This window comes from Bufo gargarizans, chromosome 4 (genome assembly GCF_014858855.1).
Source record: "Bufo gargarizans isolate SCDJY-AF-19 chromosome 4, ASM1485885v1, whole genome shotgun sequence".
In the NCBI taxonomy this organism is placed as follows: domain Eukaryota; kingdom Metazoa; phylum Chordata; class Amphibia; order Anura; family Bufonidae; genus Bufo; species Bufo gargarizans.
The window spans coordinates 375,632,549-375,651,372 of NC_058083.1; positions in this window are offsets into that span (position 1 = coordinate 375,632,549).

Here is an 18,824-nt window from a genome sequence, read left to right on the forward strand (position 1 = left end):
ATTATTCTCTGCATCATCTGCACCAGCCAACAATGCACCCCCTGAGCTGCCACCCGGTCCCCTGTCCATGCCTACTTGCACCACCCGCCCTAGGTGACGGAGCGCAACTGGGTGACAGTCCCTAACCTACTAAGTGCAAGCAGAAAGAAAGAGACAGCAGGGAAGAGGACAGCCACTGAGAAGTTACAATAGGCGGACAAGAGGTAGAACAAAAATGGAAGTCGAGGCGGCTGAGGTCAACTAGCTGAGGTCAGTCCAGGAGGTCACATCAGAACAAGGGAAGAGGCAAAGACAAATCCGTAAACAAGCTGAGGTCAAAATCTGAGCGGTAGCGTCAAGGTACAGGGAGCAGGCAGAAGAGGCGTCAGGAGGCGGATTGAGGTTCAATTCCAGAGGTAGTTCAATAACAATTAAGTACACAGCCTATAGGAAAATCACAGGCAACTTGTAGCCAGCAGGCCACCTGTATTTATAGTGGGGATTGAGGGTCATGTGACGTGGCCAGCGTCACATGACCGACAGACAGACAAGTTGAGCACCGAGTGATCAGCTTGGCGCTCAAGGTAGACCTACGGTAGGAGCAGGGAGCCTCCCAGCTAGCAAAGCCGCCCTGGGAACGAGGTCAAACACAGATCCTCGCTCCCGAAGCTAAGCAGCAGGTCTGAGGTTGATGGGGGACTGAGTGCGCCTTCGGCGCCGCGTTACACAACCCATTAGACAGCCGCAGTCCAGATCCAGCCTCAGGGAACGCCTAGACCGACAGGTGTCCGACTACATCAGGTTAACGACTGATGTGGACGCTCTGAGAAGCAAGGAACCCCTGGACTTCTGAGTGTGCAGGCTTGACCTGTGGCCAGAGCTGGCACAATTTGCCAAGGAACTCTTGGAGTGCCTCTCGACGAGTGTCCTGTCTGAAAGGACGTTAAGCGCAGCAGGGGGAATCATGACTGATAAGAGCACTCGCCTAGCTGACGACAGTGTGGACTACCTCACTTGAAAAAAAATGAATGAGGCATGGAGTAAATCAACACCTGTGACGACCACGTTTAATTGAATTTCCCTTTGCCAGCCCATACATATCCGCCACCACACAGAACAAAGAATAATCCCTCTCTTACGTAACTACAGCGGCATAAAAGGCCTTTTCTGTCCGGTGAATGTCTAATGTTTGGGGCCTGTAATCCACTGGCCTGCAGTAAAATTGGTTTCTAATTACCGTCTAATATACCTCCAGCCACATAATCACTTGATCTTTTCTGTACGGTGAATGCATAATTGTTGGAGCCTCGGAGGAATTCAACACCTATGATGACCACATGTTATCGAATTTCACCTATTATCATTTGGGGTTTATTCAAGAGGGGGGATTTTGTTAGCCATGTTTATAATCCAATTTTATATTTTTACTTCTTTTAAACATATATATTTGACATGTATTTGTACAGGCCTACAGTAAAATTGTTATCTAATGACCGTTTAATATATCTCCAACCACATAATCACTTGATCTTTTCTGTCCGGTAAATGCCTAATGTTTGGGGCCTATACACCACTGGCCTCCAGTAAAAATGATATCCAAAGACCGTCTAATATAACTCCAGCCACATGATTACTTGATCTTTTCTGTACAGTGAATGTATAATATTTGGGGCCTTTAATCTATCTGGCCAACAGTAAAATCACTTGTTCTTTTCTGTATGGTGAATACCGAATGTTTGGGCCCTGTACTCCACTGACCAGCAGTAAAGTAGTTATCCAATGACCGTCTAATATACCTCCAGCCACATAATCACTTGATCTTTTCTGTCCGGTAAATGCCTAATAGTGATGGACGAACATCGGCTGAGACGATTTGTGATTAAATGTTTGTGAACCGCAAGTTCACAGCGGCCCCGATTCACTTTAATGGCGGGAGAACTGTATAGCAATTTTACTGTTGGCCAGTTAGATTACAGGCCCCAAAAATTATGCATTCACCGTACAGAAAAGATCAAGAGATCATGTGGCTGGAGGTATATTAGATGGTCTTTGGATATCAATTTTACTGCAGGCCAGTGGAGGATAGGCCCCAAACATTAGGCATTGACTGGACAGAAAAGAGCAAATGATTATGTGGCTGGAGGTATATCAGTCGGTCATTGGATAATGATTTTACTGTAGTACAGTACAAATATATATCAAATACATATGTTTAACCCTTTCATGACCAAGGGTCATTGATGCCCCAGTGTCCAGGTCAAAATTTACTAATCTGACATGCGTCACTTTATGTGGTAATAGCTTTGAAACACTTTTACTTATCCACGCCATTCTGAGATTGTTTTCTTGTGACACATTGTACTTCATGATAGTCATATATTTGAGTCAATATATTTCACCTTTATTTATGAAAAAAATCACAAATTTACCAAAAGTTTTGAAAAATTCACAATTCTCCAAATTTCAATTTCTCTGCTTCTAAAACAGAAAGTGATACCTAATAAAATATTTATTACTTAACATTCCCCATATGTCAGCTATGTTTGCATCATTTTGGAAGTGTCATTTTATTTTTTTAGGACGTTAGAAGGCTTAGAAGTTTAGAAACAATTCTTACAATTTTTAAGAAAGTTCCCAAAACCCACTTTTTAAAGGACCAGTTCAGGTCTGAAGTCACTTTTTGGGGAAACCCCTCATAAATGACCCCATTGTAGAAACTACACCCCTCAAGTTACAACTGATTTTACAAACTTTGTTAACCCTTTAGGCGTTCCACAAGAATTAAAGGAAAATGGAGATGAAATTTCTAAATTTCACTTTTTTGGCAGATTTTCCATTTTAATATTTATTTTTCTTTAACACATTGAGGGTTAACAGCAAAACAAAACTCAATATTTATTACCCTGTTTCCGCGGTTTACATAAACACCCCACATGTGGTCTTAAACTGCTGCACGGGCACACGGCAGGGCGCAGAAGGAAAGGAATACCATACGGTTTTTGGAAGGCAGATTGTGCTGGATTGGTTTTCTGAATGCCATATGTTTTTATTTTTCTGCCGATCGTCTTGTGCAGGGGCTCGTTTTTTGCAGAAAGTGTTGAGGTTTTTATTGGTACCATTTTTGGATACATAGGAGTTTTTGATCATTCATTATTACACTTTATGGGGCAAGGTGACCCAAAAATTGGCTGTTTTGGAACAGTTTTCATTTATTTATTTCTACAACGTTCGTCTGAGGAGTTAGGTCATGTGATAGTTTTATAGAGAAGATCGTTACGGACATGGCAACACCTAATATGTATGCTTTTTCTTATTTATTTAAGTTTTACACAATAATAGCATTTCATAAATTTCAGAATTATTTTTTGATTGGTACTATTTTGGGGGTCATACGCCTTTTTGATCGCTTGCTGTTGCACTTTATGTGATGTAAGGTGACAAAAATGGCGCTTTTTTTACACAGTTTTTATTTTTTTATGGTGTTTATCGGACGGGGTCTATCATGTTATATCTTTATAGGGATGGTCGTTACGGACGCAGTGATACCTAATATGTGTATTTTTTTTATTTTTCATTTTTTATAGGAAAAAGCAATTTAGTTTTTTTAATTTTACATTTTTATTTATTTATTTTTACTTTTTTTTTCACTTTTTTTTTTTTTTATCAAGTCCCTCTTGGATCTTGAAGATCCAGTGGGGCTGTACTATACTTTGCAATGCTCTTGCATTGCAAAGTGTAATGCAATCAGATGCCCTGTAGGTGGCAACAGCGGACGTTTTTGAAAAGCGTCCGGTTGCCATGGCAACCATCGGGGCGGCCATCGCAGCGCAGCAGCCCCATGGTGGAGAGAGGGACCCCCCTCCCTCTATTAACCCCATGCATGCCGCTGCTGCGGCATCTATGGGGTTACAGCAGAGTGTCAGCATAGAGCTGACACTCTGATGATGGCGGCGGCTCAGGAATGGAGCCACCGCCATCAAACACAGCAGGGGGACCGAGAGGGGGGCAGCTCTGGAAGGGAGGGGTGTCACGGCCAGCAGGAGGAATGTATGGGGCGGGGAGGGGGCGGACTCAAGGAGGGGCACGGTGGACACAAGATGGGGCACAGATGGGGGGCTGCACAGATCGAAGGGGGCCTGCACAGATCGGGAGGGGGGTTGCACAGATCGGGGGGGGGGCTGCACGGATCGGGAGGGGCACGAGGACACTGTGATTTCAGGCTCTGATCTGCAGAGCGCAGATCAGAGCCTGAAACCGGCACTTTTTCACTGCCGCGATCCGATTGGTTAGTCTGCACAGACTAACCAATCGAATCGATTGCTGGCAAGGGGCCACTCTGATTGAGTGACAGCATACAGGGCAGGGACAGAATACAGGCCAGGGTCAGAAGCTTTGCAGCGCTTGGATTAAAGAGCTGCCAGAACGTTTATATACGTGGTAGCTGCACGGGGTATGTGCAGCTATCACGTATACATACGGATTGCAGGCGGGAAGGGGTTAAAAGAAGTAAAAATATAAAATTGGATTAAAAACATGGTTTAACGAAATCCCCCCTCTTAAATAAACCCCAAATGATAATAGATGAAATTTGATAGCATGTGGTCGTCACAGGTGTTGAATTCCTCCGAGGCTCCAACAATTAGGCATTCACTGTACAGAAAAGATCAGGAGATTATGTAGCTAGAGGTATATTGGACGGTCATTGGATACCAATTTTACTACAGGTCAGTGGAGTACAGGCTCAAAACATTAGGCATTCACCTGACAGAAAAGGCCTTTTTTGCCACTGCATATACATACGACAAGGACCATTCTTTGTTCTGGGTAGTGGCAGATATGTGTGGGCTGGCATGAGTAAATTCAATTACATGTGGATGTCATAGTTGTTGAATTCCTCTGAGATCCATGCCTCATTAATTTTTTAGAAATGTGAGGTAGTCCCCACTGTCGTGAGCTAGGTGAGTGTGTTTATCAGTCACAGCTGTGTGACCCTAGACTGACCCCCCAAGGGGTGCTGCCGCTTGCCCCTACCCCCAACTTTTTTGAGACGCAGGCAGGTTTTTTTTTTTTGCGCGTATGCTGACTGTGGTTGACACGCTTAGCGTCCGGCCACTGTTAGCGCATCGCACACCCCAGCGCTGATCAACTTCGGGCGGTTGATCAGCGGTTTTGAATAAAAAAATTATAATAATTCAATTTTTTTTTTCTTTTTTTTTCTTTTTTTTTCTTTTTTTTTAGTTAGTTTTAGGGATAAGTCCGCGAACACCCGTGCCCCCACACACATGCACACCAAATAAAGATTTGCACGCACATACACAGGCAGACACACACTCCCCTATGGCCCGCCGGATGTTCTCGGCCGAGGAGGCATACGCTGAGCTTGCTTTCGAGTCCGAGAGTCCCAGTGAGGACGAGGATGACCCCACTTTCCTGTTGTCATCCGCGTCTTCCTCATCATCTAGTGATGATGATAAGCCCCCAAGGCGGCAGAGATGCCGCCAGGCAGAGCAAGGGGAGTGGAGCAAGGGGACCGCCATGTTAGGGACCCTATGGCCCACCCTAGTACGAGTAGCTCTGGGGCTCGTACTAGTTTTCCTGCCCACCAGTTAAATCCACTGGAGCCCCCTGCCGGTAAACCTGTCTTGTATACCCCAGAGCGATTTGAACCCGTTATTCCTGATTTTGTAGGCCAACCAGGAATCCAGATTTCCACAGTGGGCTTCACTGAATGTGACTTTTTTTGTCATTTTTTCAGTGACCAACTGGTAAATCTAATGGTGGAGAGGACGAACCTGTACGCCCAATAGTTCGTTGCTCAACACCCAGGCTTTATTTGCTAGGCCCGGTGGCTGGACGCCGGTCAGTGCAGCCGAGATGAGGACATTTTGGGGCCTCGTGCTGCATATGGGCCTAGTCAAGAAAACTAGTGTCAGGCATTAATGGAGTGGGGACATCCTCTACCAGACACCACTTTACTGTAAGGCCATGACACGCTCCCGTTTTGAGGCCATCCGGAAATGCCTGCATTATTCAGATAATGCAGCATGTCCCCCCCCCCCCCCCGAGATGATCCTGCCTATGACCGCCTGTGCAAAATCAGGCCGGTCATCGATCACTTTGGGGCTAAATTAGTACAGGCCTATGTACCTGGAAGGAGGTTGCGGTTGATGAGTTTCTCATTGCGTTCAAGCGGAGACTAATTTTCTGCCAGCATGTTCCCACAAAGCGGGCAAGGTATGGCATGAAGCTGTACAAACTTTGTGAGAGTACCTCAGGTACAGTTACAAGTTTTGTGTATACGAGGGGCGAGATTCCCGTATTCAACCACCAGAATGTCCCCCCACTCTTGGTGTTAGCGGAAAACTTGTGTGGGACCTTGAAGGGAATTGTGACTCCATCTTGTCTTCTCTTACATGCACAGAATTTTTCTAATATCTCACCCACACACACACCCCCTACACCCACATCCCCCCCTACACCTTGTAACTATACCAGGGATGCGTTACAAGGTGTAGCAGAACAGTTACAGGCAGATTCTATTATGATATTTCAAAACTGCATGGTACTCGATATGATACTTGCAGAAAGAGGTGGTGTCTGTAAGGTATTGACAGACCCCTCATCTTGCTGCACGTTTATACCCAACAACACCGGTAAAGTCACACTGGCAATAAAGAAACTCGAGGATTTATCAATCGAGTTTAAAAGAAACTCAGGTATTGATAACCCTTGGGATTAGTACTTTGTCTGGTTCACTACCTGGAAACAGGCACTTGTACAGTTGGGAATCATTATCCTGATAATTATTATAGTAATAGCATTAGTTGCAGCATGTATCATACCATGTGTACGGAAACTGATAATGAAAGGAGTATCAAATATGTCATTTTATGAAACTCTGCTGCCTAATCCTGTAGGCAACTCACATGAAGGATATAGAAAATATATGGCGGTATACAGGGAAAAGGGCAAGGGTAAGAACCATATTATCTAAGAAATTTGGTTCTAAGAGGGGATTGAAGGGAAATGTGACTCCATCTTGTCTTCTCTTACATGAACAGAATTGTTATAATATCTCACCCATGCACTGTTTCACATCCTCCCCGCTGTGAGTTAGGTTTCCTTATCTGTCCCAGGACAGATTCTGGGAATATCCTAGAACTAGAACAAATGTTCTGTCTCATTCAGGGTCATTCGGCACAACTATGTACATTCTTATATGTGACGTATTACACACCATAAAAGGATGTTCCGGTAGTATCTGTGTGAGCACCAATGTTTATCTTTATGATTGGTTTAACGCTATTGTTATGCAAACTTTTCTACTGCCTATATAAGGCCAAACTATAGCATAATAAAGTTAGAGTGTTTCTCAGTGATGTGTGTGTGGTCTTTTATTAGCAACTGAGAAATATCTCTCCTGACGTCAGTGTCTCAAACCAAGGTTGTCGTAGAGGTCCAGAATTGTCCAAATCCTTTCAGTTTGGGGGCTCCGTCCGGGATAGCGAAGGCCACCCTAGTGTCCGGGAAGAGAGACATCCCTTTTGGCCACTGTCGGGTGCGAGGGCACTGGCCACATTTCTACCCGTGAGTTTTTATTATGTATCCGGGATACATTGTTAAGCCTTAAAAATAGACTCCGGGAGTTTATAATAAGTACCTGGACTACTTCCATGAGTAAGGCCGGCACTTGGAGTAACATGCACAGGATAGAGTCTCAGGAAGATCTATCCGTAAGTTGGTTTGTGTCAGGGACACACCATAGGATCTCCGGGAGATCTATTTACTTTATCTAACTGTCGACAGAGATTTTTTTGTACCAGGGGTACATGTAAGAGAACAGTCTAAGGGAGACTGACCTACCTTGGTTTGACGCATACCTATATTTAAAGTATAATATACATAGAGTGTTAAGATTCATCTGTTTGTGTGAGAGCTATTGTTCTGGTGGTAAGTGTAAGAACATATCTCACTGTAATATTATCACTCTGTCATTTGATAAATTTTCTTACTGTGGGTGGAGGAAAATCTAAGTGTGAGTTTCCCCCTCCCAACCAGGGACTGCAGCCTGCAAATAGTGACAGCCTAGTTCTCCTTCCCAATCTCATGTTGATTGTAAAGCAGCGCGTTTTCTCATGGACCTCAGACAAAATACAAGACTTTGAGAAACATTTATATGAGAAGGAGGCAGCTGGATGCTTTGAGATCAGGAATATACAGACCCCCACACATAGTTACAAAAGTTCAGGAGCCAACAAGTGAGTAAACAGAGACAGCCGAGATATTTCTCAGTTGCTGTCAGCCATTTACTGCAGATGCTGTCTGTTTCAGCGTGATAGACTTGAAAAATGCTTTCTTCTCTATCCCGGTTGACAAGCAGACCAGACTCTTTTTGCTTTTTCCTTTGAGGGTCGTCAACTCACCTGGTGCAGGATACCCCAGGGATATTCTGATTCGCCTGTAGTGTACAGCATTATCCTCCAAGCCAGTTTAAAACACTGGCACCGCCCCCCCCCCCCCCCCCGGGTTCTGTACTCTTGCAATACGTGGATGATTTGTTATTTGTGCAGTGTGTCAGAGGAGGCCAATGTAACAGATGGTTTATCTTTGTTGAAATGGTTGTCTGAATGTGGACACAAGGTGTCATGCAAGAAAATGCAATGGTGTAAAAAGCAAGTTGAATACTTGGGCTTTGTTCTCACAAAGGGAGAAAAGAGAATCAGCACAGAAAGAGTCCAGTCTGTTGCGGGCCTGGTCACCCCGCACACCAAGAAAGAAATGTTATCTTTCCTTGGTATGATAAACTACTGCAGACAATGGATTCCTGATTGCTCCTACTATGACAATGTAATTAGATAAGCCACTCTGGCAGACATGCCAGATCTCATCAGGTGGTCTGAGGAAATATTTAATGCATTTGATTATTTGAAATGTTCTTTAATGACAAGTCCAGGTGTGGGCCTCCCTGACTACAAACTCACATTCCACGTATATGCTCGACAAAATTGTAAAACCATGGCGGGTGTGCTGACACAATATCACGGAGGCAAGTTACGTCCTTGTGCCTTTTTCTCAAAGGTGGTTCTGGCATCCATCCAAGGAATGCCAGCCTGTTTGAGATCTCTTGCAGCCTGTGCTATGATGGTTGAGCTTGCAACGCCACTCACAATGGGACATGAGACTATCCTGTTACACCACACATGATGTAGTGGGCCTTCTCAGGAGCATATAGACACACAGCACATGTCCGCACAGAGACTATCTAGATATGAGATTCTACTCCTCAGCAATCCCTCCCTCCAAATCAAATATGCAACACACACCTTAGGTCCAGCACCTATCTTGAATGCCCTATTAGGACTTAAAGGACCTGAGGATCACTTGACAGAGGCATATACATGATTGTATACTTGCCATACAAAATGACACACATGTTGTCCTGGAAGCCAGACCCATCACATACCAATCTGCACAAGCAGCAGAATTGTACACACGAGAGCATGCATACTACATGAAGGCAAGCCAGTCACCATTTACACTGACAGCACATACGCACATGAAGTGGTCTGGGACCACGGGGTCATTTGGCAAAGGAGACGATTCATTGCAGCTGATGGTAAGCACGTCTCACATTCACAACTTGTCATACAACTTTTAGAAGCCATAAGATTGCCCTCACAGATTGCAATTGTCCACTGTGGTAAAGATCATGTGTCCCAAGGCAATACCCTGGCAGATGGAGTCCAAGAAGGCTGCACTGATGGCCCCGGCCACATTGCAAATGGTGAAATTAGTACCTCCTTCACTTGAGTTAACTCAGATGCTTGTGGATCTCCAGTCCTCAGCTACTGACGATAAAATGTCCGATTGGTGTTATCCAATCTTGCAAAAGAATCCTAGGACAGGATTAGACTGCAAAGAGGAGGAACCATGCATACCACAGCACAGCTCCCCTCTGTTCATTGCACATTTTCATGGAGTAGGACAAAACAGCATTCAAGCAACTCACATGCTGCTAGCACAGAATTTCTATATTACAGGCATTAAACCAGATTGATTAAAGCCCTAAGTGAAATTGAGGAAAAAGTTTCTTGTAAGTCTCCTTGTCTTCCACAGGAACCAACTCACCCATTCCAAGTGGGAGATTTAGTGCTGATAAAGAAATTAAAGAAAGGAAAATTTGCAGGAGACTTCACCTACGGACCAACGACTACAGTGGTAGCCGCAACCAGCACAGCAGTACTCACAGAAGAAGCACCTTCTTGGATCCACACCACCAGAGTGAAACTGGTAAAGGAGGCACCCCAAAGGCAGGTAATAACGAGGACAGACAGTCCTGACCTCGAAAAAGGACAAAGTGAGGTATTAACGGGAGTAGACAGCTCTGACCTCCACCAGGATGCACTCCCTCAATTCTGGAAGATGGCACAGACGGTCCACTTAGACTGTGGGATTACTGACGATCCTAATGACTCTGCCGGAGGATAACAAAGCTGAAGATGCTATAACTCAGAAAGGTGGAATCACTACCTTCTGGTACAATTCCTCCAGTACTCACATTGCAACTTACTCCTTCTGTTTATGCAGCATAATGAAGTGCAGTCCTTCCACGAGATGCGGTAACCACTATAAGAATGGACATACCCTCAGAAACATACAAACCCCCTCAAACCCTGTATCTTAACTTTTAACAATATGAGAGCAATATCTGACCCAACATATGAGGAGGCTCTTGCAGCAGAAACTGGGTTCTCTGATGCCAACCTATGGTTAGAATGGATGAAGTATAGCACTGCTTCAGTAAATAAAAGTAATTGTTATTTATATACAGTACAGACCAAAAGTTTGGACACACCTTCTCATTCAAAGAGTTTTCTTTATTTTCATAACTATGAAAATTGTAGATACACACTAAAGGCATCAAAACTATGAATTAACACATGTGGAATTATATACATAACAAAAAAGTGTGAAACAACTGAAAATATGTCATATTCTAGGTTCTTCAAAGTAGCCACCTTTTGCTTTGATTACTGCTTTGCACACTCTTGGCATTCTCTTGATGAGCTTCAAGAGGTAGTCACCTGAAATGTTTTTCACTTCACAGGTGTGCCCTGTCAGGTTTAATAAGTGGGATTTCTTGCCTTATAAATGGGGTTGGGACCATCAGTTGTGTTGTGGAGAAGTCAGGTGGATACACAGCTGATAGTCCTACTGAATAGACTGTTAGAATTTGTATTATGGCAAGAAAAAAGCAGCTAAGTAAAGAAAAACAAGTGGCCATCATTACTTTAAGAAATGAAGGTCAGTCAGTCCGAAAAATTGGGAAAACTTTGAAAGTGTCCCCAAGTGCAGTCACAAAAACCATCAAGCGCTACAAAGAAACTGGCTCACATGCGGACCGCCACAGGAAAGGAAGACCAAGAGTCACCTCTGCAGAGGAGGATAAGTTCATCCGAGTCACCAGCCTCAGAAATCGCAGGTTAACAGCAGCTCAGTTTAGAGACCAGGTCAATGCCACACAGAGTTCTAGCAGCAGACACATCTCTAGAACAACTGTTAAGAGGAGACTGTTTGAATCAGGCCTTCGTGGTAGAATATCTGCTAGGCCGCAGAGTGAAGGCAAAAGGGCCAACAAGTGCTAAGCATCTCTGGGAACTCCTTCAAGACTGTTGGAAGCCTATTTCAGGTGACTACCTCTTGAAGCTCATCAAGAGAATGCCAAGAGTGTGCAAAGCAGTAATCAAAGCAAAAGGTGGCTACTTTGAAGAACCTAGAATATTCATAGTTTTGATGCCTTCAGTGTGAATCTACAATTTTCATAGTCATGAAAATAAAGAAAACTCTTTAAATGAGAAGGTGTGTCCAAACTTTTGGTCTGTACTGTATGTGGGACTGCTAAGCCTCACCTAGGTACTGTGCCCTTAATATTGCCCTCTAGTGTTGAGGAATGTTTTTTGCAATTATTCTCAAATTCATCTAGTAACCAGTCTGCATGTGAAGAATGGAAGCAAAAATACCCACTCCTCATAAAAACTCCCCACCCTGGTGCAGGTATACATATCTATCCTGGTAACTATACCTGCCACAGAGGGGGAGATCAAGGAAGATCCCTGGGCAATTTCACTGAAGGATACTGTGCAACTTACAGTGAAACAGATACCTCCCTCACACAGAACAAAGTATACTCGATTGGAGAGGTATATTGGATCTGTGGGGATGGAAAGATAAGATCTAGACTAGAGAGTTCCTGGAAAGGTGAATGTGCTCTTGCTAAAACCATCATGAACATACACATCTTCACTGAAAATAAAAAAGACACCGATGCACATATACGCAACCGTCGTGCCCTCCCAAAATGTAGCTTCGACCCACACATGTATATTGATGCAACGGGGTCCCAAGAGGGGTCCCTGATGAATTCAAGGCCAGAGGTCAGGTGGCAGCAGGATTTGAATCCATAATTCCCCACATAACAATCAACAAAAATGTAGACTGGATCAACTATATTTACTATAATCAACAAAGGTTTGCAAACTACACCAGGGATGCGTTACAAGGTGTAGCAGAACAGTTACAGGCAGATTCCATTATGATATTTAAAAACTGCATGGTACTCGATATGATACTTGCAGAAAGAGGTGGTGTCTGTAAGGTACTGACATACCCCTCATCCTGCTGCACATTCATACCCAACAACACCGGCCCTAATGGTAAGGTCACACTGGCTCAAAAGAAACTCAGATATCGATAACCCTTGGGGGTCAGTATTTTGGCTGGTTCACTACCTGGAAACATGCACTTGTACAGTTGGGAATCATTATCCTGATAATTATTATAGTAATAGCATTAGTTGCAACATGTATCATACCATGTGTATGGAAACTGATAATGAAAGGAGTATCAAATATGTCATTTTATGAGACTCTGCTGCCTAATCCTGAAGGCAACTCACATGAAGGATATAGAAAATATATGGCGGTATACAGGGAAATGGGCAAGGGTAAGAACCATATTATCTAAGAAATTTGGTTCTAAGAGAGTATTGAAGGCAAATGTGACTCCATCTTGTCTTCTCTTACATGTACAGAATTGTTATAATATCTCACCCACGCACTGTTTCACATCCTCCCCGCTGTGAGTTAGGTTTTTTATCTGTCCCAGGACAGATTCTGGGAATATCCTAGAACTAGAACAAATGTTCTGTCTCATTCAGGGTCATTCGGCACAACTGCATACATTCTTATATGTGACGTATTACATACCATATAAGGATGTTCCGGTAGTATCTGTGTGAGCACCAATGTTTATCTTTATGATTGAGTGTTTCTCAGTGATGTGTGTGTGTGTCTGTTATTATCAACTGACAAACATCTCTCCTGACGTCAGTGTCTCAAACCAAGGTTGTCATAGAGGTCCAGAAAGGTCCAAATGATTTCAGACCTTATGCACCCACTTCTAGATAAGGGTTACCACCTGTACGTGGATAACTTTCACTAGTATCCCCTTGTTCCAGTCCCTCGCCGCCAGATCCACGTCCGTTTGTGGGACCATGCGGAAAAATCAACGTGGCCTCCCTGCCCACCCCCTCCAGGTACCTATCCCCAGGGGTGAGACCCGTGCCCTTACCACTAGAAACCTGTTGCTGGTCAGATATAAGGACAAGAGGGATGTCCTTGTACTATCCACAATTCATTGTAACGGCATCACCCCTGTCCCTGTGCGAGGTACTGCTGCAAGACCGATTGTATCGTCGACTACAATCGGTATATGGGAGGAGTTGATCTCTCTGATCAAGTCCTCAAGCCATATAATGTTATGCGCAAAACCCAGGCATGGTACAAAAAAGTTGCGGTCTACTTGGTACAGGTTGCCTTGTACAACTCTTTTGTGCTGGCAACACAGGGACATTCCTTCAGTTCTGTAAGGCAGTCCTCAAGGCCCTGATCTTTTCTGACCGGGAAAGAGCAGGCCGGAGTACCTCGGGAACTGGAGGCGCCCGGATCGTCCCTAGCCAACACATTCCAGGTGTGGTCCCCCATACTGGAAAGAAGGGACTGACCCAAAAAAGGACACCACTACTCAATGTGACACGTGCCTTGATCATCCGGTTAATTGGTTAAAAATTGAAAATTTGAAAAAAAAAAATGAAATTCTCAAATTTCATCCCCATTTTCCAATAACTCTTGTGCAACACCTAAAGGGTTAACAAGGTTCGTAAAATCAGTTTTGAGCGGATCCTTTTCCATTTAGAATGCTGGAAGCAGGTATATCAAAACCCTTAATCAATATTTGGTGGATGTAAGTGTATCGCAGTCCTCAATCTATATTTGGTGGAAGCCGGTATATCACACCCCTCAATCAATATTTTGCGGAAGTTGGTGTATTACACCCCTTAATCACTATTTTGTGAAAGCAGGCATACCACACCCCTTAATCAGTTTTTTGGGGGGCAACAGGTATATCACACAAGGTGCAAATAGTTATTCCAATATCGTTTGTCCTTTCTATCGAGATGTGGTATCTCAGCAGAACCGCACACAACTTCTGCACAATACAAATTCACTATAATATACGTTCTATGTTAGAAGATATATTTTAGGTATATTGCACTCCTCAATTGTTTTTTTTTTGTGGGGCAACAGGTAAATTACACCAGATGCGATTAGTTTTTACAATAGTATTTGTCCCTCTATCTAGCTGTGGTATCTCAGCAGAACCGCACACAACTGCTGCACAATACAAATGCACTATAATATACTTTCTATGTTAGAAGGTATATTATAGGTATATCACACCCCCCAATAACTTTTTTTTGGGGATGGGGGGGGCAACAGGTATATCACACCAGTTAGAATTAGTTATTCCAATAGTGTTTGTTCCTCTATCTAGCTGCGGTATCTCAGCAGAACAGCACACAACTGCTGCACAATACAAATGCACTATAATTGTCACGACCGCTATCCCAGCAGCAGTCGTGTCACACCAGACGGAGGGGAAGGGGGACCCTTATCTACGGATGGGAAATAGAACGGTCACCCCTGACTAACCCTAAGCTGGCACCTGTCTGCCCTGATACCCTAGACGGGGTGTGAACCCGTGCGGCGAGCAGGATGCCTAAACCCTCAGTCACCCTAAGAAGACTAGATTGGGGAAAGGCAGATAGGAGCACTAGTCACCATCACTCATGTCTAGGAGAACAACAGGGAAGACAGCAACAAGCAAACAATCTAATGCAGAGATAGACTTATCCAGTCATGAGCAGAGAAGGTGATCCCAATAACGACAGTCCACGCCAGACAAGAGCTCCACAGCAATACCGTCAACCGATCTCCTTCAAAGGTCAGAATAGCACTGGAAGTAAGGACTATATGACTGCAAGTGAAACTGAAACTAATATAGTAGCTGGGAGTGGCAGACAGGACTCACCTGAGAAGGATGCCTACAAACTCCCAGTCAGGACAAAAAGGTTCACAAGGCAAAACCCGGATGACATACCCTGAACCACGGAGCAAACTCACAAGCTATCGCGAGTAGCAAGTCGCTGCGACCTTCTCCTCCCAGACCTGTCTGGATCAGTCACAGTCGTGACAGTACCCCCCTTTCTACGAGGGGCCACCGGACCCTCAAGACCAGGCCTCTCCGGATGGGACCTATGAAAAGCCCGAATGAGTCTGTCCGCCTTTATCTCTGATGCTGGCACCCACATTCTCTCTTCGGAACCATAACCTTTCCAGTGCACCAGGTACTGAAGAGAGCGGTGAACATATCGTGAATCAACAATCTTTTCTACCTGAAACTCAAGACTGCCATCAACAACCACCGGTGGAGGCGGTAATGACAATGGTTCAGGAGGTTCTACATATCTCTTAAGCAGAGATCTGTGGAAGACATTATGGATCCTTAAAGTCTGAGGTAGCTCCAGACGAAAAGCCACCGGGTTAATGATCTTAATTACCCTATAAGGACCAATAAATCTCTGACCTAATTTCCACGAGGGAACCTTCAACTTGATATTTCTGGTAGACAACCACACCAAGTCATTCACCCCAAGGTCCGGACCTTCAGAGCGCTTCTTATCAGCCACACGTTTGTATCTACCACCAATTCTCTTCAAACTTTCTTGCACACTCTGCCGCACTGATGAAAGTGAAGACGCAAATCGTTGCTCCTCGGGAATCCCAGACGGCCCCCCCTCACTAAACGTACAAAACTGAGGATGGAAACCATACGCACCAAAAAATGGTGACTTATCGGTGGATTCTTGACGACGATTATTAATGGCAAACTCGGCTAATGGTAAATAAGATGACCACTCCTCCTGATTTTCGGAAACAAAGCATCTCAAATATGTCTCTAAGTTTTGATTGGTACGTTCAGTCTGACCGTTGGACTGTGGATGGAAAGATGAAAAAAAATGACAGATGAACCCCTAAACGAGAACAAAAAGCTTTCCAAAATTTTGAAGCAAATTGGGTACCACAATCCGAAACAATATCGGAAGGGACCCCGTGAAGCTTCACAATGTAGATATTATGGATGATCTGAGTTATCTCTCTCTGAGTAAGAGGGGAGGAGTCGATGGCAAAAACAGGAATAGTTCTGTGTACCGGTTCTGGAGTAAAACCCAGAGCCTGAGCAAACCGTGAATCCACCAAGTTGACCCCCGCCCCACTGTCCAAAAAGACGGAACAGATCTCAGTCTTATTGCCAGCCTCAACAGTAGACAACAAAAACTGAGACATGCGTATGGAGGAAACAAATACGCCTGTTATCCTCCGCACAATCTGGGGACTCTAGTTTTCCGGCGGCTCCTTTGTTTGTTCTCTTGGGTTCTGAGGGACATACCTTTACCAAATGACCCCTCCCCCCACAACGAAAACAAACCTCTGACCTACGGCGGACCTTCGGAGGATTCACCTGTCTAGTGGCACCCCCTATTTACATTGGTTCGACTGGATCATAACAAACCGATCCCTGCCCTATAGAGGCCTCTGTAGAATTTAATAGTCTCTCCTTGAGTCGTCTGTCGATTCGTATGGACAGAGACATAGCAGCCTCAAGAGACCCAGGGACCTCGTATACCGCCAGCGCGTCTTTTAATTTTTCAGACAACCCCTGGCAGAACTGACTCCTAAGGGCCGAGTCGTTCCATAATGTATCAGTAGCCCACCTACGGAATTCGGAACAATATAGTTCAGCAGACCGGTTCTCTTGCCGAAGTCCACGTAGCTTAGACTCAGCCAGTGAGACCCTGTCCGGGTCATCATATACGAGACCCAGGGCTTCAAAAATCTCCTCCACTGATCGTAAGGCCGGAGAGTCTGATGGTAGGGAGAAAGCCCAAGCCTGCGGATCTCCTTGCAGGAGAGAAATTACAATGCCCACCCGTTGTTCCTCGCCGCCAGAGGATCTAAGGCGTAACCTGAAGAACAATTTACAAGCTTCTCTGAAGGTTACAAATTGGTCTCTCCCTCCTGAGAACCTATCAGGTAAAACAACTTTTGGCTCAGGAGTACCTTGGTTTCCTGTAGCAACGGTGGAACCCAAGGATTGCTGCTGCTGCTGCAGCACTGTTGCTTTTAATCCTGCCACTTCAAGGGATAACCCCTGTAATTCTTTTGCCAAAACCGTAACCGGATCCATAGTGGAACCGAAAAATACAAAGCAAAACAGCAAGCAAAAAAGAAAAAAAAAAAGAAATGTCACTTTTTTTTTTTTTAAAGGCCAGATATACTGTCAACCGATCTCCTTCAAAGGTCAGAATAGCACTGGAAGTAAGGACTATATCTGGCAATGACTGCAAGTGAAACTGAAACTAATATAGTAGCTGGGAGTGGCAGACAGGACTCACCTGAGAAGGATGCCTACAAACTCCCAGTCAGGACAAAAAGGTTCACAAGGCAAAACCCGGATGACATACCCTGAACCACGGAGCAAACTCACAAGCTATTGCGAGTAGCAAGTCGCTGCGACCTTCTCCTCCCAGACCTGTCTGGATCAGTCACAGTCATGACAATAATATACTTTCTATGTTAGAAGGTATATTAAAGGTGTATCACACCCATCAATATTTTTTTTTTTTGCGGGGGCAACAGGTATATCACACCTGTTTCAATTAGTTATTCCAGTAGTTTTTGTCCCTCTATCTAGCTGCAGTATCACAGCAGAACCGCACACAACTGCTGCACAATACGAATGCACTATAATATACTTTCTATGTTAGAAAGTATATTATAAGTATATCACACCCTTCAGTATGTCACACCTATCGATAACACACCTATACCAGTCCTTAAAAGGACTTTTGCGGCCCTAATAGCTAGTGTCTGGTGTCCCCAACAGTCTGTTTGGCTCAGTTTCATCAGACTGACACTAAAACGCTGCAAGCAGCGTTTTAGTGTCCGTCTCCAAAGTGCAATAGAGGTGGAACGGAGGCAAACTTATGCATTCTGAGCAGATCCTTTTCCATTCAGAATGCATTAGAATGCAAACTGATCCGTTTTGGACCGCTTGTGAGAGCCCTGAACGGATCTCACAAACGGAACCCAAAAAGCCAGTGTTAAAGTAGCCTTATTTGTGTTAAAGAGGTTTTGTTATACTGTATCTCATGAAGTATCTTTTTTACAGAATACTTGTATTCCACATGAAATAACAAGGCTGACACATTATGCCTGGCACAATAACGGATTTTTGCAGAGCAATCATCACACCGCGCTCCGACCGATCAATGCCGTTTCCCACTGGCCACACCGACTGCCCTGACTGATCAACGCTGCCCGCACCATACATGGAGAGCGGTGTGATGATTGCTCTGTGCGACGGCCAATTCTAACACCTGTTAT